Below are 25,934 nucleotides of genomic sequence, written 5' to 3' on the forward strand. Positions count from 1 at the left end.
TAAACTATTTTTATTGGAACAGCTAGATCAGTGGTGGCAAACCCACGGGTGCCAGAGGCGGCACTCTGAGCCCTCTTTGTGGGCACGTGTGCCGTCGCCCCAGTCCTAGGCCTTCAGCTGGGTTTTATAAAACCTTTTCGCTTCAGGCCTCCACCGCCATGTGCAAAAAAAAATAAAAAGGTTCAATCAGTCAATTTCAACTTCTTGCGGGAAAAAAAAGATCTTGCAAAGTTGGAATTGATTGATTGAACTTTTTAGTCCCACCCAGTCTTCCATTACCACCGAGCCATGCCCACCCAATTGGCCACACCCACCCAATGGGCCACACCCACCCAATGGGCCACGCCCACCCAGCACCCAACAATGCATAAGTGGGTTTTGGGTTGCAGTTTGGGCACTTGGTCTCTAAAAGGTTCGCCATCACTGAGCTAGGCTAACAGAATCATGCAAGCCTGAATGTGCCTCCCTCCCTTCATGTGAATTAGGGAGGGGGCTATCTGAGATTTTTTTTTTTCAAATTAGTTTATTGGAATGGACTTAAGATCAGACACCTGTCTGTTAGTTGCCATGGTAGTGCTTTTTTCTTCTGGCCTCTAAGACCATTCCTTGTTCTCTCCACAATTATGGAATGGTGCTGATAGAAGGGACAAATTGAGAATTTACAGCTGAAGGCTTCCAGTAGAAGATTAAGGAGATTGTTGTCCTCCCCAAAAAGGATGTAAACTTTATTTGATATTTTTCCAACTTAACAACAGCAATAAAAAGCATTAAAGAAATAAACCCCTGAATTTTAAAGCTAATCATTTTATTATCTTGTAAATTTTTATGTTAGTATGTAGCCAAAATAGTTCTCTGTTACCCAAATAAATCTGTTACAGATGATGATCATAACTGGAACAATCAAGTTATATGCTGCTTTTTCTGGAAATAAAGCTGAATGACTATATTGCTCACTTCAGGAAGATAATATATATTAGTGTTTTTTGTTTGTTAGAATAAAAAGGGAAAAGAAAAGGGATTATTTGGTGATATATCACTATCCTGATTTCAAGATACCCCACTCTGCTCTTTTCAACTAAACGTCTTACTGAGTTTTGGTGTTAAAATGAAGAGTTATAAAAGGTCAAGCATGCATATTTATTCCTTGTAATCAGAACTACACAACTGCAGATTAAATATGTTTCAATGTTTAAAAATGTTTTTGCAATTAATTATAGTTTTTTGGTGGTTGCTGTGGCTGGAGGTTAATGGAAGTAACCATTTCTGAATTCATTTAATAAGATTAGTTTATGGAGGAGGGGATTAAGATTCTCTAAATTGGAAGATTAACACAAATAATTTTCCCCTGCTAATTAGTTTTGCAGTGCAGACTGTCTTATAATAAAAAACAGAGTAGGAATCACTTTTCAGTCTCTCTAGGTTTGAATATTAACCATTCTTTGAAGATAATGAATATAATATCATATGTACCTGTACCTATTTCTGCTAGTATCTCAATATCAACTGACCAGGAGAGGCTGTCTTAAATAAGGCCTTGTGTTCCATTTGTCTGATGCATAGTAGAGAGCCTTTTCTTTGGTTGGTATCAATCTGTGGAACTATATCTCAATTTTCTGCTTTTAGAAAAATTTTTCCTTTCTGGCTAGATCTTTAGCTTGAATAGCAATTTTATCTGTTTTTATAAGATGTTAAAAATTACTATTTAGTTGTATTTTAATTGTTAGTTGCCATTTGTGCCTTCTGGCACAAAGTCAGATTACAAAATGAATCAATAATAATTATAACTCATATGAGTCTATTTCCTTCATACTGGAAACTCCAGTATGAAGGTCCCGTCGGCCAGACAATGTCGGCTGGTGGGCCCTCGGGGAAGGGCCTTTTCTGTGGTGGCTCCGACGTGGTAGAATCAACTTCCCCCCGAAATTCGAACTACTCCCACCTTGCCGGCCTTTAAGAAAGCCATTAAAACTCTCCTGTTCCGGCAGGCCTGGGGTTGATGTCCCCGGGAGGGGCCGGGATACGATTGGGACATGCTGTATGAATGCACTTATTTTTATTGTTATATTTATTGTTTTAATTTTGTACGCTGCCCTGAGTCCCTAGGGATTGGGCAGAATATAAATTTTATTAATAAATAAATAAATAAATAAATAAAAGGAAGTTGGAATCTCCACTGTATGTCCTCCCCAGTCGTGGGTGAACATGTATTGCTGAATAATATACATACTGATACTGCACTATACTGGTGAATGATATCACCCAATGACTTCATGTAAATGATGATCAGTAGACAAGAAAATGCTAAGCCCTACAGGTCTCTTAATCTCTCCCCTTTTATCATTGCTAACAGATCAGTCATAAGTCACTTTTTTCAGTGCCGTGGTAACTTTGAATGGTTGATAAATGGACTGTTGTAAGTCAAGGACTACCTGTATTAGAATAGAGCTATCATGTTATCCCTAAACATTCTCTTCATTAGGTAATCCTCTCATAGCACTACTGTTGAGCCAAATATTGCCTAAATTATACATGTGCATTTGGTTTTCCTGCCTATCTGCAGGACCTTATTTTTCTCACCACTGAACGGCATCTTGTTGGACAGGGTGATGAACACCCATTCAGTCCCCTTTTATGAAAATGTTGAATAGCACTGGGCCCAAGACATAATTTTGAGGTATTTCTTTGTCTTCTCAGTCTTTTGTGAGCAATGCCCTGATATTGATATGTAGTTTCTAGAAGCTGACGTATTCACACATATAAAAATAGAAGATATCTTATTTGGATCTGGCTGTTGTTGTGGTTAGTTGCAAAGTCGTGTCCTCCGACCCATCACGACCCCATGGACAATGTTCCTCCAGGCCTTCCTGTCCTCTACCATCTTCTGGAGTCCATTTAAGCTCACGCCTACTGCTTCAGTGACTCCATTCAGTCACCTCATTCTATGTCGTCCCCTTCTTCTATTTCCCTCAATCTTTCCCAGCATTAGGCCCTTCTCCAGTGAGTCCTTCCTTCTCATTAGGTGGCCAAAGCATTTGAGTTTCAACTTCAGGATCTGGCCTTTTAAAGAGCAGTTGGGGTTGATCTCCTCTAGGACTGACCAGTTTGATCGCCTTGCAGTCCAGGGGACTCACAGGAGTCTTCTCCAGCACCATAGTTCAAAGGCCTCAATTATTTTGCGCTCAGCCTTTCTTATGGTCCAACTTTCATAGCCATACCTTGCAACTGGGAAAACCATGGCCTTGACTATGCGTACTTTTGTTGGCAAGGTGATGTCTCTGCTTTTTAGTATGCTGTCTAGATTTGCCATAGCTTTCCACCCCAGGAGCAAGTGTCTTTTAATTTCTTGGCTGCAGTCCACATCTGCGGTGATCTTGGAGCCCAGGAAGATAAAATCTGTCACTACCTCCATTTCTTCCCCATTTATTTGCCAGGAATTGAAAGGGCCGGATGCCATGATCTTGGTTTTCTTAATTTTGAGTTTCAAGCCAACTTTTGTACTCTCCTTCACCCACATCAAGAGGCTCTTTAGTTCCTCTTCACTTTCTGCCATTAGAGTGGTATCATCTGCATATCTTAGGTTGTTGGTATTTCTCCCGGCAATTTTAATTCCAGCTTTTGATTAATCTAGCCCTGCCTTTCTCATGATGTGCTCTGCATATAAATTAAATAGGCAGGGTGACAAAATACAGCCTTGCCGGACTCCTTTCCCAATTTTGAACCAATCAGTGGTTCTGTGTCCAGTTCTCACTGTTGTTTCTTGATCCGCATATAGGTTTCTCAAGAGACAAATAAGATGGTCTGGTATTCCCATCTCTCTAAGAACTTGCCACAACTTGTTGTGATCCACACAATCAAAGGCTGTAGCATAGTCAATGAAGCAGAAGTAGATGTTTTTCTGGAACTCCCTAGCTTTCTCCATGTTCCAGCATATGTTGGCAATTTGATCTCTAGTTCCTCTGCCTCTTCGAAATCCTCCCTGTACTTCTGGAAGTTCTTGATCCACATACTGCTGAAGTCTAACTTGTAGGATTTTAAGCATAACTTTACTTGCATGTGAAATGAGTGCAATGGTGCAATAGTTTGAACATCCTTTGGCATTGCCTTTTTTTGGAATTGGAATGTAAACTGACCTTTTCCAATCCTGTGACCACTATTGAGTTTTCCTAAGTTGCTGGCAACTTGAGTGTAGCACTTTTATTGCATCGTCTTTTAAGATTTTGAATAGCTCAGCTGGAATACTATCACCCCCACTAGCTTTGTTGTTGCTCAGCTTTCCTAAGGCCCATTTCACTTCACATTCTAGGATGTCTGGCTCGAGGTTAGTGGCTACCCCATCATGGTTATCAGGGACGCTAAGCTCATTCTTGTATAATTCTACTGTGTAATTTTACCACCTCTTCTTAATCTCTTCTGTCTCTGTTAGGTCCCTGACATTTTGGTCCTTTATCATGCCCATCTTTGCATGAAACGTTCCCTTCATATCTCCAATTTTCTTGAAGAGATCTCTCGTTCTCCCTATTCTTTTGTTTTCTTCTATTTCTTTGCATTGTTCATTTAAGAGGGCATTCTTATATCTTATAGCTATTCTCTGGAATTCTGCATTCAGTTGGGTGTTTCTTTCTCTTTCTCCCTTGCCTTTCACTTCCCTTCTTTTCTCAGCTATTTGCAAAGCTTCCTCAGACAGCCATTTTTCTTTCTTGCATTTCTTTTTCTTTGGGATGGTTTTAGTTGCTACCTCTTGTACAATGTCATGAACCTCCATCCATAGTTTTTCAGGCACTCTGTCTATCAGATCTAATTCCTTAAATCTATTTGTCTCTACTGTATATTCATCAGGGATATGATTTAGTTCATACTTGAGTGGCCTAGTGTTTTTCCCTACTTTCTTCAATTTAAGCCTAAATTTTGCAACAAGAAGCTCATGATCTGAGCCACAGTCAGCTCCTGGTCTTGTTTTTACTGACTGTATAGAGTTTCTCCATCTTTTGCTGCAGAGCACATAGTCAATCTGATTTCTGTGTTGATTGTCTGGTGATGTCCATGTGTAAAGCCGTCTCTTGGGTTGTTGGAAAAGAGTGTATGCTATGACCATCGTATTCTCTTGACAAAATTCTATCAGCCTGTGCCCTGCTTCATTTTTTACTCCAAGGCCAAACTTGCCTGTTATTCCAGTTATCTTTTGGCTTCCTACTTTAGCATTCTAATCCCTCATGATGATAAGGACATCATTTTGGTGTTGATTCTATAAGGTGCTGTAGGGCTTCATAGAACTGGTCAATTTCATCCTCTTCAGCACAAGTAGTTGGGGGATAGACTTGGACTATTGTGATGTTGAATGGTTTACCTTGGATTCTCACTGAGATCATCATTTTGGGGATTCTATCCTAGTATTGTTTTTCCTACTCTTTTATTGACTATGAAGGCTACTCCATTTCTTCTGAGGGATTCTTGCCCGCAGTAGTATACCTGATGGTCCTCTGAATTAAATTCACCCATTCCTGTCCATTTTAGTTTTCCGTTTCCTAAGATGTCGATGTTTAGTGTTATCATCTCTTGTTTGACTACATCCAGCTTGCCTTGATTCATGGATCTTACATTCCAGGTTCCTATGGAGAAAAGATCTTTATAACATTGGACTTTCCTTTCACCACCAGATGTATCCACAGCTGAACGTTCTTTCAGCTTTGGCCCAGTTGCTTTACTCTTTCTGGCGCTACTAGTACTAGCCCTCTGCTCTTCCCCAGTAGCATATTGGACACCTTCCGACCTGAGGGGCTCATCTTCCAGTGTCATATCTTTTTGCCTTTTAGTACTGTCCATGGGGTTTTCATGGCAAAGATACTGGTGTGGGTTGCCATTTCCTTCTCCAGTGGATCACATTTTGTCAGAACTCTCTGCTGTGACCTGTCCGTCTTGGGTGGCCCTGCACGGCATAGCTCATAGCTTCATTGAGTTATGCAAGCCCCTTCGCTACGACAAGGCAGTAATCCATGAAGGATTATTGTAATGATCAAGGATCATTACAGCAATTTTCTAGGAGATTATTAGTCCTTGGATTAGAATGACTAAGCTTTTCCTAACTAATAAAGTCTACCCAATGAACCAACCAAACTTTGCAAAAAGTACTCTGAACTATTCCAGCAACTTGAGCTTCTAATACTGTCATTGGATTACAGTTGCAGCTCTGCTATTTCAAGAACATATGATGGCCATCCAGAAAATACCTGTATGATATTTTCTGTGGGAAACTCATTGGAAATTTATCTATTCACTTGAAAGTATCAGAGTAGTAAAAATTTCTTGAGAGGTGACAGACACCTGTTTTTCATACTAAAAGAGAAAAGTATTGTTTCAGATAGAAAAGTCATTCTAAAATATATTAGAAGAAAAACTGTTTGCTCCCTTATACCAATTAATGATAGTATCCAAAATGTTTATTTTGTCAACTGAAATTCCAGCAACAAGTATTCATGTTACCTGGCAGACTTTCTCATTCCACTAAATAGCATACTACATAGCCTATTTCTAATTATGTTTGGCATAATCTGGCAGTAAACTTTCTTCCTTTCTTTGACATTTTCCGAGAAAGTGCTGTACATCTACTAGTGAATAATTTTAATGAAGCCAGTTTGGTTTATTAAATATAAAATCATACCTTTTGGAACAGGGAAGAGGGGGAGTCTGAAAATTTTTAGTAATAATAAGCTATATCAAGCCATTTCAATTGCCTTGTTGAATTCTTCTATAAGTCATACCCTTGAGATGGGTCTAGGATCCTTTGGCTCCTACCCTTGGCCACACCTCCTTTGCCTCGAGCCTACTGCCTCCACCCATTAGCCTGCAGTGTTCCTCCTCGGCTGGGCCACCCCCACCTATTCTCCCTGGCCAATGGGCCCCTGGCCTTCCACCGCGTGCCCTTCAGCTTAGCGCAAGGCAGAGGACCCAGAGCCCAGTGGCCAGGGAGAATGGGCAGGGGTGGCCCAGCCAAGGAGGAATGCTGCAAACAAATGGGCGGAGGTGGTAGGCTCAAGGTGAAGGAGGTGTGACCAAGGGTAAGAACCTAATGGTCTCATTCCACCTTGAGATGAGATTAATAGGTGGTATTTAGTTTTCAGAAATGGATATTATAGTATGTGAATCAATTTGAAATCAAATTATGGAATAAATTATGTTATCAAGATATAACAAGATCTTCCCAAAATTAGTTAACATCCCCACAATGAAAACAGTCAATAATTGGAAATTCTCATTTCACAATATCACCATTTAACCACGTTATTCTTACTTGCCTGAAAATGTTTATGTATAAATATCACTAAGCCTATGTACTGTCATATTATATCTGTGTAAGGCATTTATATAGTCAACATTTATTTTGGTGACATACTATGATACAAACAATAAAACTACATTTGATTATTAATATAATAGAGGAAACCTTCCTTCAAATCCAGTCAGTGATGATTGGGGAGGAAAGGTCCTGCCTTCAGCCATTGGGGTTCAGTGCTTTCTCCTCTCTTCTTTAACATTATGAGACCACTTGGTGTCCTCATCTGGCATCATGGGGTGAATATGCTGATGATGCCCAATTGCATGTCTTTCTCTTTGGCAAATTAAATGATACTATGGGGGTCTCGATGGAGAGCCTGATGCCTTAGTTAACTCCAGATTAAACTGCTGAAATGTGTTGTGCATGGGGATGCCTTGAAGAGTATCTGGAAGCTTTAGCTGGTGCAGAATGTAGTGGTATGCTCCTAGAACAGCACATGTCACACCTCTGCTCTGCAAACCACATTGATTGCCAATTTGCTTCTTGGTCCAATTCAGGGTGCCGATTTTAATCTTTATAGCCTCTTGTTACCTGAGGTCTGCTTTTTCCTGATTACATCAGCTTGCCCTTAGATCTGACAGAGATGGCATGCTGTGGGATCAGCATCAGCTGGGGACCTACATTTGTTGGGTCCCAGGCAATGGACTTTGTAAGCCACTTAGAGTGTAAAGCACTGGGAAGCAATATATAAGTCTAAGTGCTATTGCTATTACAATCCACTGTAACCATAAACTTATATAGTTGTTGTTGAAATGCGTCATATTGCCTTTCCTATTAGTGTGCCCACTGGGCACAAAGATCCAAATTCAGCTTAATGCTGGCCAATTCAAATAACTATTTTAGTAAAACATTTATCAACTCCCCCCAAATAAAAGAAAATTATAAAAAATCTAGAAATGCTTTATATGTTAAACTATAAAAGCTGACTAAGAGATGAGATTTGTAGTGAAATAATTGAAATAAAAGAGGAAATGACTCTGCAGGCCTTCCTGCTCAGTCTTTGAATGGTATTAAAATCATCCTAGACTTAGATTTCCTGAAAATGCTGTCAATGTATTCTCTATAAAGCATGCCATTTCACAGCACCTAGTGGAAAAAAAAGAAAACTCAAATTGTGCAAATAGAAGTATAACAGGTACTATGGAATATCTGTCAGGTGTCTACAGTCATCCCCAAAATAATCAATTTATATCTACTCACATTGTCATTCTAAGAAAAACAAAATAAGTTTCTCAATTTAAAATAACATAATTTAATTTATAAAGCTATGCAATGTTTAGTTGTTCTTTGACTATTTCTGATAAGCTATACTTTAACTGTTAAATGATTCCTTATTGCCATTGATTCTCCCTGCTTACAGTATTTGAACTGTGTATGCTCTCTTACCATTTATTTAAAATGGAAATAGGTAGTTTAACACTAATCATCTTATCTATGGCTGCAGATACATGTAAAATTCAAATAAGTAATTATGGTGTTCTAGTAAGATAAAAAAAATAAATATATTTAGACAAAACATTTTAAGGAAATATTATTTATATGGCCAGCTTAATCAGGAAAAGAAAATACTAGTATGTGCCTTATTTATCTAACTATTTCTTAAAAATATTAAAACATAATTGTTACTATTAAATAATAAATTATAATTTAAATGTCATGTTATTTACATAGATGTCAACCTATATTATAAAATCTTGTTACAAAAACTTGTTTTAGCCAAACTTAAACAATAACTATAATTTTATTAGATTTTATACAAAAGAAAACAAAAATCCCAATTAACACTATCTTTTGAACCCCATGAAAAATAAACATTTGTTTCTTGATTAACTTAGAACCATTCTAGAGAAAATGTAGCATAAAACATTATTTAGAAATTCAGTGGATGGCACTGTGGGACTGTAATTATGAAACACAAGGGAATGAAAATCTTGTAATATATAATTCAAGAATATACACAAGAAACAACTCAAGATAAACAAACAGGACATATGCTTTAAGAAATGTCCTTAAGAAAGGTGATGATTTAATCTCTTTCATCAGTATAGATAATTGAATAGTGATGCAAAGTACATTTAATGAAATATTAATTCCTATATTTAGCATAAGCTAGAATAGCACATGATTTGTTTTAAAGTCTGGGAGAGACTGTGTGGTAAAATGGGTAACATTTGAATTAGGAAAAAGGAAACCCAAGCTCTAGTCTTATCTCAGCAAAGAAAATTCACTGGATGATCATTCTGTTTCATCCCAGCTTACCTCAGAGAGAGGTTTTGAGTTGTGCAGTACCTTGATATAAGCACATGCCAAATACTAAGCTTTCTGCTGTTGAAGATGTGACTAAGGAAGAAACTTAGGTGGCAGGAAACCCTACAATTAGAAGTAAATATATCATAACAGCTTCCATCTCAAGCTTATTCAAGTTTAGGTTAGTAGACGTAACCACTAGCAGATTTCTTATGTAGATTTCCCTTATACTTTTTTTAAAAAAGGGCTTTTCTCATTAAAATAGATTCTGCAATGAGCAAACAACCCAAAACTTTAGTAGAGCATTAACATATTCAGAAGATAAGACATTTAGAATGTACCAAGAAAAGAGCGGACTGTTGTGTCCTGAGCCTGTGAAGGCAGGCTCGGGATGTTGCAACGGTCCCGGGCAGTTGCAAGCTGCTCAGGACCAGACTGGCTGTCGCCAGCACTCGCGCGCATGCGCGAGGTGCAAGTGCGCCAAATGTTGCCAATTGGCCCGGGGATTGCCTTTAAAAGGAGCAGAGGAACTTGGACGTTCTCGGCGTAGTAACCAGCATGCTGTATACCAATAAAGAGGCTCCTGAGAATTACCAACTGCTTCATGCGTTATTTGCCATTTGCTGAGGACCCAACACTGGCGACGAGGATGGGATGCCTTACAACGATTGCAGACAAGTTGTAAGCTTACCCTGGAGTCCTGAGCAGCAGGAAACGGCGTTAAACTCAGCAGCTGCCTGCCAATTCAGCAAGCATTGGGGGTAAGCTGGCTGATAGACCCTTCCTGTACTACTGAAAGATGGCAAAAATAGGTAGACTTTCCGAATTCGATGTCACGCATCCGGAAAGATGGGAGTCTTACGTGGCCAGAGTGGAAAACTATCTTAAGGTCAATCAAGTGAGAGAAGATAGCTTAAAAGCCGCCACCCTGCTGTGCGTTTGCGGTCAAGATGCATTTGAGATCGCTGAAAACCTAGCAGCACCTGCACCTTAGAATCTGTTACCTACACAGACTTAAAGAAATTGCTAAAGGAACACTTCCAGCCCAAGTTGTCTGTCACCTCTTGGCACCACACTTTTGAACAGAGGGACCAACGGCCCGGCGAATCAGCTAAAGAGTACATTGCTGCATTGAGAAAAGCCGCTAAACCCTGCGAGTTTAAAGATTTAGAAGAAAGGCTGAGAGACAGATTTGTATGTGGACTGAGACATAGAGAATTGCAGCAGAGACTTTTCGCTAAAGAAGACTTATCATTCCAAGATTCCGCGAGTGCTCCAAACAGGAATTCGTGGGGACTAACTAGAACACAGGCACCAGTGCCTACTCCAGCCAGGGAGTTACCCCGGGGGCATAATCACTACACACCAGCACCATTTAGAACTCCAGTCAGGGAGAATAACCAGGAGCATCCAAACAACTCACACCCTGCAAGAGAGCTGGCACACATTCCGTCTAGTTGGCCCAATGCTGCCACTGCTCCTAGAAAGGGGCAAGCACATAGGGAGGTGGTCAAGGAACCGAATCCCAATTACAACACCTCTGGCATCACTCAGGGGGCAACTGAGTTTTGGGACAGTACCGAGAACCCAGAGAGCCTGCAACTAGGCAGGACAACCAGGTTAAGTAGAGAACAAAGTCCTGGCCTGACGAGCCCGGTGGGCAAGCAAGCAGGCCAGGCATTGGAGCACAGTCCACAGGGACCACCAGGGTCAAACAAAGGGGACAAACATATAGCTTCCCCCGGGCAAGGGGTACTTGGAGGTACCAGGAAATTCGGAGGTCACAGAGAGCTAGAAGATCTCCTATATATCTAGAAGATTTTGTAACTCTGCTAGCAAAGCAAAATTAACAAGAGGATATTCCTGTACAAGTTGGGAATAATGAACACTGGGGGATGGAAGCCAAAATTGATAACTTGGTACATGGAGCTAGTGTGGCTCCCACGCTCGTGTTGAGGTCGCATGTCACTATTTATGTGGTTGAAGTTTTAGCTCGGGGGGAAGGGGTGTTGTGTCCTGAGCCTGTGAAGGCAGGCTCAGGACGTTGCAACGGTCCTGGGCAGTTGCAAGCTGCCCGGGACCAGACTGGCTGTCGTCAGCACTCGCGCGCATGCGCGAGGTGCAAGCGCGCCAAATGTTGCCAATTGGCCCGGGGATTGCCTTTAAAAGGAGCAGAGGAACTTGGGCATTGTAGGTGTAGTAACCAGCATGCTGTATACCAATAAAGAGGCTCCTGAGAACTACCAACTGCTTCATGCATTATTTGCCATTCGCTGAGGACTCAACAGGGACCTTGAACTATTTTTAAGACAGATTCATACAGCCAATTACAAACTATAATCCTCATTATTATCTGCTGATCTGTGTGCTGATTTTTCACAAGTTTGCACTGAAAGCTGCTAATTAGAATTGCTATCACAACCTTTAAAAACATGTGGAGGATTCAGATGAAACTCCAAAGTGACAAATTATTTAGTACTATACTTTTGGTCTTCCTGTCCAAGAAGTATTACATCATGATTCTTAGGTGATAAATTTGCAGCAGAACCTCCATCTTCCTAGCATCACAGTTTGAAACTTCATAGGTAGATGGTGGGACTTTAAATAGTTCAGGCAGTTCCTTCTATCACATAACCCAATTTGATCTTAGTTAAGAATTCAGTTGGTCTTAAGAACTATTATTCTTAAGAAAAATGATTCAAATTATGAATCTCTCTCAACAGAATTGTCACTAAATTTCATGTTATCCATTTCACAGAGAACCTTTTTCTTATTCAACCTACTGTGCAAATTATTCTCTTCAGCAGAAATGGTTCTGCCTTAGAATCATAGAGTTGGAAGGCCCCTAAGAGATCATGAAATCAATCCCTTGCACTCTGCAGGGTTCAGGGTTCACTATACAAGCCCTGATAGATATCTATCCAGCCTCTGTTTGAAAACCTCCATTGAAAGGGAAGAATCCCTTCCATGCAGTACCCTATTCCTCTGATTGTTAGCTCCTACTGCAAGGTGTTCTTTTTAATTTCTAAACTATACCAATATCCTTGAAGTTTAATCCCATTAGTTCTAGTCTTATCCTCTAGGTCATGGGTATCAAACTTGATCATGTCATGTGACGTATTGTGATGTATCATGATGTTTTTTTGCCTTTGCGGAGCTGGGGTGGGCATGACTATGTGTGATGCATCTGGCCTGTGGGCTGACAGTTTGACTCCTCTGCTCTAGGGCAGCTGAGAAAAAGTCTGAATCCTGTGCAAAGTGGCAGCTCTTCAGATATTTGAAGCTAGCTGCCATGTCCCCTCTCAACCAATTTGAAAGCTGCTCTCCTTCCCTCCAGGCTGTGAGGCATTTTCTAACCAGGACCCCTTTTCTTGGAGTGCTACAATAAAAGGAAACAAAACCTGCACCTCATGTCTGGTGCTCTTCATTGGCTTTGGCACCAGGCTCAGACCCGAACTGGGGACAACACCTATGCCTAGTGAATATTGTAATTCATAATAGGTTCTTATCTGCAGCATTGGTGAATTCTTATCTACAAAATATCATGCAGTAAAATCTCTGTTAGCATTATAATTTTTAAAAAGTTTTTCAAATGTGTTTTGAAACTTTCAGAAATTATGGCTGATGAAACTATTATATATTTAATCAACTATTATATATTCACTCCTCTTCACTCTGAAACTATTATATATTTAGCCAACTATTATATATTTACTCTGATAAATAGTACCTTCCCAATAACTAAGGAAAAATAACATGGAATATTTATCACCTCTAGTCTTGACTTCAGTGAATCAGCAAACTTTCTGCCAGAAAATTCTTCTTTGTTCATAATCTTACCTAAAAATAAAAATATTTAAAAATATAAAAAGAAATAGCATGATAAATTAAAAAGACAACACCATAGCAACAATTTGGAGGAGAATAGAGATTCCATATTTAAAGCTTTATAAAATAGAAAGTATCTATCTATGAAAGGACAACATGTACTTATAGTATTAATCTTTGCTGCCCCAAAACAAACAAAGGAATAGCCACCTATAAGGAATAGTGATACTCTTAATCTTCCTGAAAAAGATATCTTTTTTGAGACATGTTCTGGTTCAGTTCTTAGATTGCTGCTATCGTCCCATACCAGAGGTGCCATCTGGAGCTTTCATTCTGTCCAGTCGAACATTAACATAACTTTCATTAGATTGTATCATTTTTATTGACAGAAACATTCACCTACCATTCTCACAGTATTTCTATAAGAATATTAAAAAGCAATTTTTGAAAGTATTTCCATTCACATGTATTGACTTCCTACATTCCTATGAGTTCTGAAAGAAAAAACTATCTCCAGACTATCTTTCAAACCAGGTATTTTCTGGTTCCTGGGGAAACAGTTTTGGGGGCAATAGGATGGAGTTATTACAACAGATAATAGATTATATTTGCCCACTAAAAAATGAGTAGACTTTTTTTTTTAGAAAAAGTGAAAAATGTATTTTCAAAGTATTTTATATATGAATTAGAACCAAATGTACACAATTTGGGATGATTGACAGGCTGCATGAGTGTTTCCAAGCCTATTTTACACCCCATTGAATTGTTTGGCTTTTCACAAAAAGCCACAGTTTTAGAAGGCCCTTGGAGATTCAGGCTTGGAGAACAACAGCTGTTTGGCCAATGAATATGGTGCTCATTATTATTTCATTAATATTCTTCCATAGAAAAAATATGTTGCTAAAGTGAGGGAGTAATGTTACCTAGAAGGTAAAACATTTTTACAAATAGCTGCTCCAGGATACCAAGTTGAAAACCCTTGGCTTTAGAGACGTGACCTATGTTCTATTTTCGTACCTATATACAGTGCTTTTTTTGTAAGAAAGAAGGTGCCGGAACTCACATCTTGTTAATCTTTTATTTACCTTTCGCATGTAGACAATCACTGTACACATGTGTAACAAAACATAATGGTCGTTGCCCACAGTAAGCACTCAGCGCGTGACCACATGACCAATCACAAGACAAGCAGTGCCACAAGCCGAGCAGCCAGATGACGTACGCATGCATTGGACTTGACACACAAGCAGCCCGCATGCACCGTTTTAATGATTTTTCCACCGACCTGCTACGCTCGACAGGGAGATTCATGTCCATGTGGACCAAACATCAAATTTTCAAAAGTTACTTTAAAAAAAAGGTGCCGGAACTCTGTTCCGGTGAGTTCTATGACAAAAAAACCCCCACTGCCTATATAATTGCTTCTCTCAACTTCCATCTCTTCTTATGAGACAGTATGCAGCAGGTGATTAGGTTGCTGATTCAGTTTGATAAACCATGTGACCTTGTTTGCATTTGGTTCCTTAATTGTATTTAAAGTCCTCCACATTTCTTAGATGCCTTAGTTCTTTGGTTCAGTGCTGCTGTTAGCTTGTCTACATGTCTTTTGTATGTAACTATTTATAACAACTAAATATATCATTCTACCCAGAACATAAGACCTTAGCATATGTTTTTATATATTGTTGATTAGCATAATTTTAATAAAGTGACTGGTAGTTTTTCTAATTGTGTGCCTTATGAATTATATCAACATTCAGTCAAAGTATATAGTAGTTGCATCAATTTTGTAAAACTAGGATTTCTGGGTAAGAAATTGATTTTAAAAGCATGCTTGTGCCAGCTGGAATTCCTTTGTTAGCAGGCAAAAATATCAAGGTCACTCTTCCCAGTCAGGTGTCTATGTATGCAGTAAACTACAAATTCCATTGTTCTCAATGAACCTGGGTCTTTTTTTTTAATAGCAGACACGTACAATGGGTTGTTCAAACTTGGAAGCAGTTATACCTATTTAATTTGGGTAGGAAAGGCACATGAGAATTTCATTTGATCATTTTTATAAGAACTTTACAAAAGGTCTTCATTATCAGGAAATTAAAAGAAACACTAAAATTATTATTATTATTAATAATAATAATAATAATAATAAAGTTGCTTAGAATGTGGAAAGATTTGTCTATTCCTCATTGACACTGCCTTGTTCTAGCAACAATTAAAATATTTTTTACATTTATATAATATAAGACAAATTCTTAATTTAATTGAGTATTTGGATAAGAATAATCAGATTCCTGTGGCCTTTATATTTTCGGATGTGGAGAAAGCTTTTGATCAATTAGACTGGCAATTTTTATTTTTATTGATAGAGAAAATGCATTTTGGTGATAAGTTTTTATATGCTCTTAAGGCCATATATCAGCAACAATCTGCTCAAATTATTATTAATGGGGGACTGACAGAGACTTTTAATATTGAAAAAGGAACAAGACAAGGATGTCCATTATCTCCATTGTTATTTGTTTTAACAATGAAGATTTTGTTAATCCAGAGTCAATGGTACTTAAGGGAATAAAATTAAATAGGAATGAGTATAAATTGTGAACCTTTGCGGATGATTTGGTTTTAACTTTAGTACAACTGACCCATGCGGCTGCTCATTTATTGGAACTTATAACTCAGTATGGGAAAGTTTCTGGTTTTAAAGTAAATAATAATAAGACTAAAATATTATCTAAGAATATGTCTGTTAAGGAGAATGAAAACTTAGTTAAACTTCTCTGTTTCTCCTTCTCCCAGTATCCCTTTTCAGTTGGGATACTGGGCTGTCTTTCAGCTGGGCCACCCCTCAGCTGGGCCTCCTCTCAGATGGGCTGCTGGACCACCTCACAGGTGGGCTGCCTCTCACCTCACTAAAAGGATTTTTTTTTAATTGTAAAAATTCTAGAAGTTTATTTTCAAAGTTCCCAAAATTTAGAAGATTTTTTTAAAAAAAGAAAATTTAAAGTGAAATTTCTATTCTTAAATGTTAATCTTCTAGAATAATAGAGTAACAGTGCTGAAGGGACATATACCATTTTGGACAAATGGCTGTCCAAACTCCTCTCAGAAAACTCCAACAATAGGCATCCACAACTTCTGAAGTCTATTCCACTGGTTAAAAGTTTATACTGTCAGGAAATGTTTGCCTTTGTTCTAGAACAGTATTTCTCAACCTTGACAATTTTAAGGCATGTGGACTTCAACTCCCAGAATTCCACAGCCAGCAATGCTGGCTGTGGAATTCTGGGAGTTGAGGTCCACATGCCTTAAAATTGTCAAGGTTGAGAAATACTGTTCTAGAAGTTCTAAGTTCTCCTTTTGTTCCTTCCTAGGGCTAATCTTCATATTTCCCTCTTGATATAGTTTGTATTGAAAATGACAGATGAATATAATTTGTAAAGTAAAACAAAATCTTAGTTTAAAAGAAAAAAAAGTATCTCAGCTGAGAGTAAAAAAATAAAATGCCAGCTTGTTGTTAGTATATAAAAATGATTATACAAATATATATATAGTATAAAAAGATAATACAAAGTAGTCTACAAAATTCCACAAAATATTTAAAATTATTTAAAGATTTAAAAATATTGTAAAAAATATTGCAGTCTGTGACTATTGTAATCTACAAAACAAAGAATGATAATTGCAGCTCAGGGCAATAAAAACTTACCATCAGGCAAGAAAAGTTTACAATTCAGCAGTAAATATAATAGTTGTAAACTTTTTAAAATGATCAGTTTTCTCAGGATCATTCAATAATATTCCAGTCAATAAAATTCCAAATTCCTCATCATTGTTTCCTATATGTACTTCATGATTGATTTGGAGGTATATTTCAGGTTGTTGTCCTGCTCGATGCTTTATTTTGTAAAAAAAAAAAAAAAAAAAAGGGTGCCGGAACTCATACACATCATACAACGCGCCTTGCCTACCCTACAAGGTTCCATTCAAAAAAGGTGCTGGAACTCCATTCTGGGTGTTCTATGACAAAAAAAGCCCTGGTCCTGCTGAAATATCCAATGAAATTTCAGTGTTGATTTCTTCACTGACTACAAGATAGTAAAGGGACTGTCTATTTCTGTAAAACATCTTATTTCAAACATATACCTGCCACTAATTATTTTCTTATTTTGAATTAATAAACAACTGCACATCAATATGATTTTTTAATTTTCAGAATAACTGAAAATAATTCTTCAGAACGGCATTTAAGTTGGACCATGGAAAGATTATAGCAGCATTATGGATTGCTTGAATCATTCAATTGATTAGGATGCCTAATCTTTGCTTGAAATTATGTCTGTATGTTTTCTATGTATAAACAATATTCAGAAATATTCAGACCCCCCTTCACTATTGTCAATTTTGACATGCTGTAGCCTGATTCTACAATTGTTGAAACTCATTTTTCCCATTAATCTACACTCAGTATCCCATAATGACAATCTGAAAACCGAACTTTAGAAATGTCTGTAAATTTCTTAAAAAGAAAAAAACTGAAATATCACATTGGCATAAGTATTCAGACCCTTCACTCAGTACTTTGTTGAAGCAACTTTGGCAGCAATTATAAGCTTGAGTCTTTTGGGGTATGACACGACAAACTTTTCACACCTGGATTGGGGGATTTTCTGCCATTCTACCTTGCAAAACCTCTCAAGCTCAGTCAGATTGGATGGCAACCATTGATGGACAGCCAGAGATGTTCAGTAGGGGTCAAGTCAGGCCTCTCTAGGACATTCACAGAATTGTCTCTAAGCCACTCCTGTGTTGTCTTGGCTGTGTGCTTAGGATCGTTGTCATGTTGGAAAGTGAACAGTCTGAGGTTCTGAGCACTGTGGAACAGATTTTTATTGAGGATATCCCTGTTCTTTGCTCCATTTAGTTTTCCCTCAACCCTGACCAGTCTCCCAGTCCCTGCTGCTGAAAAGCACCCCCACAGCATGATGCTGCCATCACCATGCTTCATTGTTGGATGATATTGGGGAGTGATGAGACGTGCCTGATTTCCTCCAGACATAATGTTTAGAATTGGGCTGAACAGTTCAGTCTTGGTTTCATCAGACCAGAGTATCTTGTTCCTCACAATCTGAAAGTCCTTCAGGTGTTTTTTTGCAAACTCCGAGTGGGCTTTCATTTGTTTGAGGAGAGGCTTCGTCTAGCCCAGTGGTTCTCAACCTTTTTAATGCTGTGACCCCAACCGGTCGTAAGTCGAGGACTACCCAACCGGTCGTAAGTCGAGGACTACCCAACCGGTTGTAAGCCGAGGACTTTCCCTGCCTGGGAGCGCCATGCATGCATGGTGCTGCCCCCCTGCACCGGCCGAGGCGTAGCTGGCAAGCGGCAGAGATGGCGTAGGCCGACCACCGGCTGGGCCACCAGCTGGTCCAGCTCAAGGGAGGTAAGGCACTCGCCGGGCCCCACGCACGCCAGCAACCCTCCCTGCAGCCGCCGGCTTCCCACCTCCCACCCCTGGCCCTCTTTTACTTACATTTTTAGTAGTTGCTCAGCAGGGAGGGGTGGAAACTTCCAGACAGCTCACCTTCGCTGCAGACAACTTGCAGCACCGTTTGCAGACTGGGGCTTTTGGCGGGCTCAGCAGGGCAGAGACAGCCTGGACAATTCCTATTGGCTTTTGAAAGCCAATAGAATTAGACTCTATTCAAGAGAGTCTATTCTATTGGCTTTCAAAAGCCAATAGAATAAAAGGGAGTAGCACAGCTAAGGAAAAGGGGGAAAAATGGTGGACTGTGTTGTTTGGCGACCCCTTGAAATGGTTGTTCGATCCCAAATGGGGTCCCGACCCACAGGTTGAGAACCACTGGTCTAGCCACTCTGTCATAAAGCCCAGATCAATGGAGGGCTGCAGTGATGGTTATCTTTCTAGAACTCTGTCCCATCTCCACACATGATCTCTGGAGCTCAATCATAGTGACTATTGGGTTCTTGGTCACCTCTTTTACTAAGGCCCTTCTTCCCTGATTGCTCAGTTTGGCTGGATGACCTGCTCTTGGAAGAGTTCTGGTTGTGGCAAATGATTCCATCTGAGAATCATGGACGCCACTGTGCTCTTAGGAAACTTCTGTGCAGCAGAAATTTTATTGTAGCTTTCCCCAGACCTGTGCCTGTCTCTGAGATCTGCAGGCAGTTCCTTTGACCTCATGGCTGTTGCTCTGCTACAATGTGCATTGTCAGCTGTGAGGCCTTCTATAGAGAGGTGTGTGCCTTTCCAAATCATGTCCAATCAATTTAATTTACCACAAGTGGACTCCAATCATTTTGTAGAAACATGTCAGCAACAATCAAGAGAAATGGGAGGCCCCTGAGCTAAATTTCTAGTGTTGCAAAGGGTCTGAATCCTTATGCCAATATATTTCAATTTTTTTATTTTTAACAAATTTACAGACATTTCTAAAATTTGGTTTTTACTTTGTTATTATGGGTACTGAGTGTAGCTTAATGAGAAAAAAAATGATTTTCAGTAGCTGTAGAATCAGGCTGCAGCATAACAAAATTGACAAAAGTGAGGGGGGGTCTGAATACTTTCTTAATGCACTGCATGTGTGTGTACCTATATATGTTTGCTGTTACCACAGGTTGAGAATGCTGTCCTTCCTTCCACATGCAAATACTATGCTAATCCAAATTTGAATCACATTCTGATGTGTGTTCCATATTGCTCTTGGTGTGATGCTTCTGTAGATGTTGGGGAACATAGAAGTTAGCTCCTTCTCCAAATGAAATACTGCAGCATTTTGCAATATTTCCACATCCATGCAGAGAGGAAGTGCCATGTGGAATAAGTGTATTGCCTTGATGTAGGTTTTTGAGCAATCTCAATTGGGTCAGTGGGAGACTGGAACATGACAATTGCATAACAACATGAAAAAAAGTTTGAGCTCTGGAGCTTGTGTGTGTGTGTGTGTGTGTGTGTGTGTGTGTGTGTGAGAGAGAGAGAGAGAGAGAGAGAGAGAGAGAGAGAGAGAGAGAGAGAGAGAGAGAGAGAGAGAGAGAGAGAGAGAGCTCTTAGTCTTTTTGCTTGTCTTGATTTTTCCTTTTCCTCTAATGTAAAAAGAATTCATCAATCAGGCCCTTTCAATTAATTAAGTAGCTTATATTCTGTGATGCAGATGAATCACAGATAAGCGGAAAGCAGGCATATTTTGGCACAGTTTTATTTTCTAATTGTCATTGGGTTTACATATAATTCCTTGAATATTATTTAAAGCAGTGTTTCTCAAGCCTGGCAGCTTTAAGATGTATGAACTTCAACTCCCAGAATTCTCCAGTCAGAAGCTGAAATCCACAGATCTTAAAACTGTCAAGAGTGAAAAACACTGATTTAGAGTCTCAAGAATCAGAAAAAGCTTCATTCCCCCTCCCTTCTTTAATGTTCATGAGTCACACAGTGAGAATTTGACTGCTGTGGGATCATTTAAAGTTTTACAATTGAGTCTGATGGAATTACAATTATATTTCCTTACATTTATATGTGCCCATGTGGCACTCACTACAAATTTCTCTTCAGGCAGTCATCCATCCAGGCATTAATAAGAACAAGATTGCTTTAACCTTCACAGGGACCACTATGTTATGCCTGGTATAATATAGCTATATATTAAGTTTTATTTGGAATTGATTTTGACAATTTGGACAAAGAAAACTATGTTTTGTTTTTCTATATACTGACACTACTGGTTTTTTTTTTTTCAGATTCTATCAGTTCTGCAATTAATCATACTGATTCCGAATCCTTTAAAATTCTTTGTTACTGTATCTGAAATGGGCTGATTAATTGTTTTCATATTTTAAAGGATCCACTGGGGACATAGAAGATACCTCTACCTATAATCTTGAAGCCCATAATTTCTTTTGGGTTCTAAAGTAATGGGATGGAGAACAGAAAGAGAATTTCCAGGATACGCCTATCCCTAAGCACATTTAGACCTTATTCCTCATATAGTATATGTAGATCTATGTAGTTAGTGCCAGCTCAAGGCTATATAGCACCCCTAGGCTGGAAAGATTTGCATTTTTAGAGTTATTCAGAAGAAAGGGTAATATTAGTGACTTTAAGCTTTGATGTTCTACATCACTGTCTATTCAGCCACAACCTAAAGCCAGACCTGCATGTATCAGAACTGTATTAGGACAGAACATTGTTATTCTTGGTTTATATCTCATACTGATATTTTTGGGTTCCAACTGATATTTTTCTTTCAATTATTCATTTATTTACTGTGCAAGTACTGTTTTGTTTTATTTCCCGGTGTTTTAATATTTCTGTGTCATTGTATGATCTTGTTGCCTTTTGCCTGATCATTTATTAATTAATATAAATCACATTAAGATAATTATAGTTGTGATTTGGTTGATTTAAAAATCTATTTCAAAATAATTACAGGACTAAAACTAATAATACTACTAATACACCAAACTCAACTATTTATTATGGATAAAGTTCAGAGTGAAGGAAGTGGCTTGATGATTGTTAGATCAACTGATTACATATAGAGATCAGCTGATTTACACTATTGCTAATATTGCTAATATTTAGGTGCAGATTCCAGAATTTTCTTATTAGTAGTCATTTTCAGAATGTAGTTTTACTTGTTACAGAATTCCAATATATAGTCTATTGATGTGATTATGTCTTCACTGCTAAGGGCACTTCAGCTCATCCATATGAAGATAAAGTAGGGAGAACATTTTGTATTCATCAAGCTGCCTTTAATCAATTGGCAAAAAAATAATGTTTACACAAGCAGATATTTTTTTAATGATAGGTTGTTTGGAAGTGAAAGTTGCTACCTTGGATAAAAATAAATTTTCAAGTATATGCATTCTTCTTTGAGACTATTTGCTTCTGCACATGTAAGCGATAAACTCTGCTGCTCTCTAAGCTGTTTCTTTCTGATTAATTTCACTTGACACAGAGGCTCAATCAGAATCTTATATATCTTGCTATTTTCAGTATTAATATTTTTTTAAAAAAACAGGCACTATTAAATTGAAAGGAAATATTCTATTCTTGATAAAGGGCAATTTTAAACAAATAAATTTTGATTTAAGAAAAATATCCTAGGAATGTCCCACTTATTTGTCAATTTAAAATGTATTATACATATTTTAAAATAGAGATGTTTAAAATATATTTCTACAGATGAAAAGATCAAATGAGACAAAATGGATAGAACTTAAGGTGGGAGCTATATGAGCAAAAGTTGTTGAATGCTTAAAGTTATACAGACTTGTAATTTTTGGCCATAGAAGATTGAGAAAGGCATTGTTACTTGATTTAAAAATGATAGCTAAATTCATAGAGCTTGGTGACTCAGAAGAAAGACCAAAATAAATAAGAGAAGAATATAGATAAATGTAGAGTGAGAGATAAATGCTGAAAGAATAATGAAAGAAACAAGACAATCCAGTTTACATAAATGTAAAAAAATGACTAGTTGGATGAACTCATATATGTCTCAATGACCTATAAATATGGAATGCAGAAAAAGATAATATCAAAAAGCCGTTTATTTAGATGCCATTAATGACTTATTTGGAATAGGAAGGAAGTACTATTCTTACCATTTCCATAAAGTTTAGTAAGTTTTATTACATAACTTTTGATGCTACACAAAAAAGGTGACTCTGGCTATATTGCAAAAATGAAGTAGTAACAATTTAATTAGAATAGAATAGAGCTGGAAGGGACCTTGGAGGTCTTCTAGTCCAGCCCCCTACTCAAGCAGGAGAACCTATACCATCTCATACAAGTGACTGTCTAGCCTCTTCTTAAAAGTCTCCAGTGATGAAGATTTCTGGAGGCAAGCTGTTCCACTGGTTAATTGTCCTCACTGTTAGGAAGTTTGTCAGTTCCAGGTTGCTTCTCTCTTTGATCAGTTTCCAAACATTATTTCTCATCCTTCGCTCTGGTGCTTTGGTGAATAACGTGACCCCCTCTTCTTTGTGTCAGCCCCTCAAATACTGGAACACTGCTATCATGTTGCCCCTATTTCTTCTTTTCTTTAGACTAGCCAAACACAAGTCCTTGCAGCCGTTCTTCATATGTTTTAGTCTCCAGGTCTTTGATCATCTTAGTTGCTCTTCTCTGAATTTTTTCCAAACTCTCAATAGTTTTTTTGTAATATGGTGACCAAAATTGGCTGCAGTATTCCAGGTGTGGTCTTACTAAGGTTTAATAAAGCAGTACTAATACTTCACGTGATCTTGATTCTATCCCTCTATTTATACACCCCGGGATTGTATTAGCTTTTTGGGCTGCTGCTGCACACTGCTGGCTCATAGTCAAGTGATCGTCCACTAAGACTCCAAGGTCCCTCTCACAGTTACTGTTTTTGAGCCAGGTCTCATCTAATCTATACTTGTACCTTTGATTTTTGTTGCCTAAATATAAAACTTTGCTTTTCTCCACATTGAAACTCATTTTGTTGGATAGGGCCCATTGTTCAAGTTCGTCCAGATCTTTTTGGATCCTGAGTTTGTCTTCTGGGATGATGGCTACTCCTGCCAGTTTGGTGTAATCTGCAAATTTGATGAATTCCTCTTCAATTCCCTCATCTAAGTCATTAATGAAGATATTGAAGAGTACTGGGCCTAGGATGGAACCTTGTGGTTCCCCACTGCTTACTTTTCTCCATATGGATGTAGTGACGTGGAGGACTACTTGTTATACGGTTTGCCAGCCAGCTACAGATCCATCTGATGGTCATGTTGTCTAGTAGGTTATGGTCTACTGTATCAAATGCCTTACTGAAATCTAAGTATACTATGTCCACAGCATTTCACTGGTGTACTAGTTTAGTCACTTTATGAAAAAATGATTACAAATCCTGCAATTTTTTGGGCAGGTTTTCAGAAATGGTTTGCCATTTTTAACTTTCTAGGGCTGAGAGAAATTGACTGTACCATGGTCACCTAGTTTGTTTGTGCTTAAGTTGTGGTCTTCTGGTTTAGAGCTTGGTGCCTTAATCATTACACCAAACTGGATTTCACTAATATAATACAATAAATTTATGTAGTTCCCTACAGTATCAAATAATTTTCTCTAACAATCACAGTCATTTTGGCCACAAACCTATATCTAAGTGTTTATTATTCACATATAAACTGCTTTGTGACAGGAGCTAGGGATTTCCTGCTCTGTAGATTACATTACCTAGTAATGTGTTGCAATAATAGTCCAATTAGTTAGGTTTAAACACACCAACTGAGTTAGTATATTAATTATAATGTAGCCAATTATTAACTGGCTATAATGTTGATTGACCAATAAGTGAGAAAGTAAAGTACTTAGTCTTTGAAAATCAAAGTAACCCAAGAATATCAACAAACATTTGATCAATGATTATATTTTTTGATTAAACAGAACAGGTAGAAAGTAAAGTGGCTACATAAGATTTAGTTCACAGAACACTAAATTGTAATGTAGTTACTTTATTAATTTAATATTAATTTAAATTTAAATCAATTAATTATTAATTTAATATAATTAATGATTAATATTCATTATTAATAATTTATTAATACCTGACCAACAATCAAGCAATAAATAATACCAAATTGAGGAGTTACCAATTCAGACAAATAAACAGTAAACAGCAGCCTAAGTAACTACTGTACCAAGAACACTCCCGCCAATACTGACAGGACAAGCTACTTCCATATAAACAGAGAGCAAACCCAACTCCCTGCTAGCACCGATGATTTTTCCTAGTAGGGTAATGAAACATCTGTAAAAAAACAACCAAGCTCAGAAAGAAGCTGTTTGGAGTCTTCTCCAAAACATTTTCTATTCTAGTTCTTTAAAGTATAACTTTTGCTTCCATAAAGGGTCACAAGCAATACCACTGCTGCGCCCTTCTGCTCTGTAGGCCCAAATATATTTTCCAAGGCCTTCATGGCTTCTCTGCTGAGTGCTAGTCTATATTGTACTTCTTGTTTGCTTGTTCTTTTATTATTGATGGTTGATCCTAAAAGGCAGAAGCTAAACGCCTCTTTGAAAACTTCAAAACTTTGAAAACCGTGAGAAGAAAAAGAAGCAGTTTTACAACAATATTTGTAAGGCCATTGAAAATGGAACCAGTAATGGTCATAAAAAAGGAAAGTTTTCTAAAAGATTGGGGTTATAAAATTATAGAAAAGCCTTTGATTGTGTTGATCATATCAAGCTGTGGAATGTACTGAGAAAAATGGGCCACCCAAAAATCTCATTTGTTGTCATGCAAAATCTAAAACCATTGTATGGACTGAACATAGCAATACAGACTGGCTCCAGGTTGGCAAAGGAACACAAGACTGTATACTCACCACCCCTTATTTAACTTAACACCTGAATATATATTACATGAAGCTAGATTGGAAGAAAATAAGCACATTTTTAAAACTGGAGGAAGAAGCATCAATAACCTGCTTTGTACTGATGACACTTAGTCTGATAATCGAAAATTCAAAGCGTCTTCAAGCTCTAGTAATA

The 25,934-nt window shown here is 38.1% G+C and overlaps 1 long non-coding RNA gene across 1 annotated transcript in view; it reads right to left on the reverse strand.

The window, feature by feature from the left end:
- LOC120317013 overlaps positions 1-25,934 on the reverse strand; it is a 129,978-nt gene that overhangs the window by 79,553 nt on the left and 24,491 nt on the right. The window contains exon 2 of the long non-coding RNA XR_005559115.1: positions 13,350-13,417. This is a non-coding gene — a long non-coding RNA (uncharacterized LOC120317013). The remainder of the gene's footprint in view (positions 1-13,349; positions 13,418-25,934) is intronic.

The sequence above is a fragment of the Crotalus tigris genome, unplaced genomic scaffold (assembly GCF_016545835.1).
Source record: "Crotalus tigris isolate CLP2741 ecotype Arizona unplaced genomic scaffold, ASM1654583v1 scf7180000017589.2436309, whole genome shotgun sequence".
Lineage (NCBI taxonomy): Eukaryota > Metazoa > Chordata > Lepidosauria > Squamata > Viperidae > Crotalus > Crotalus tigris.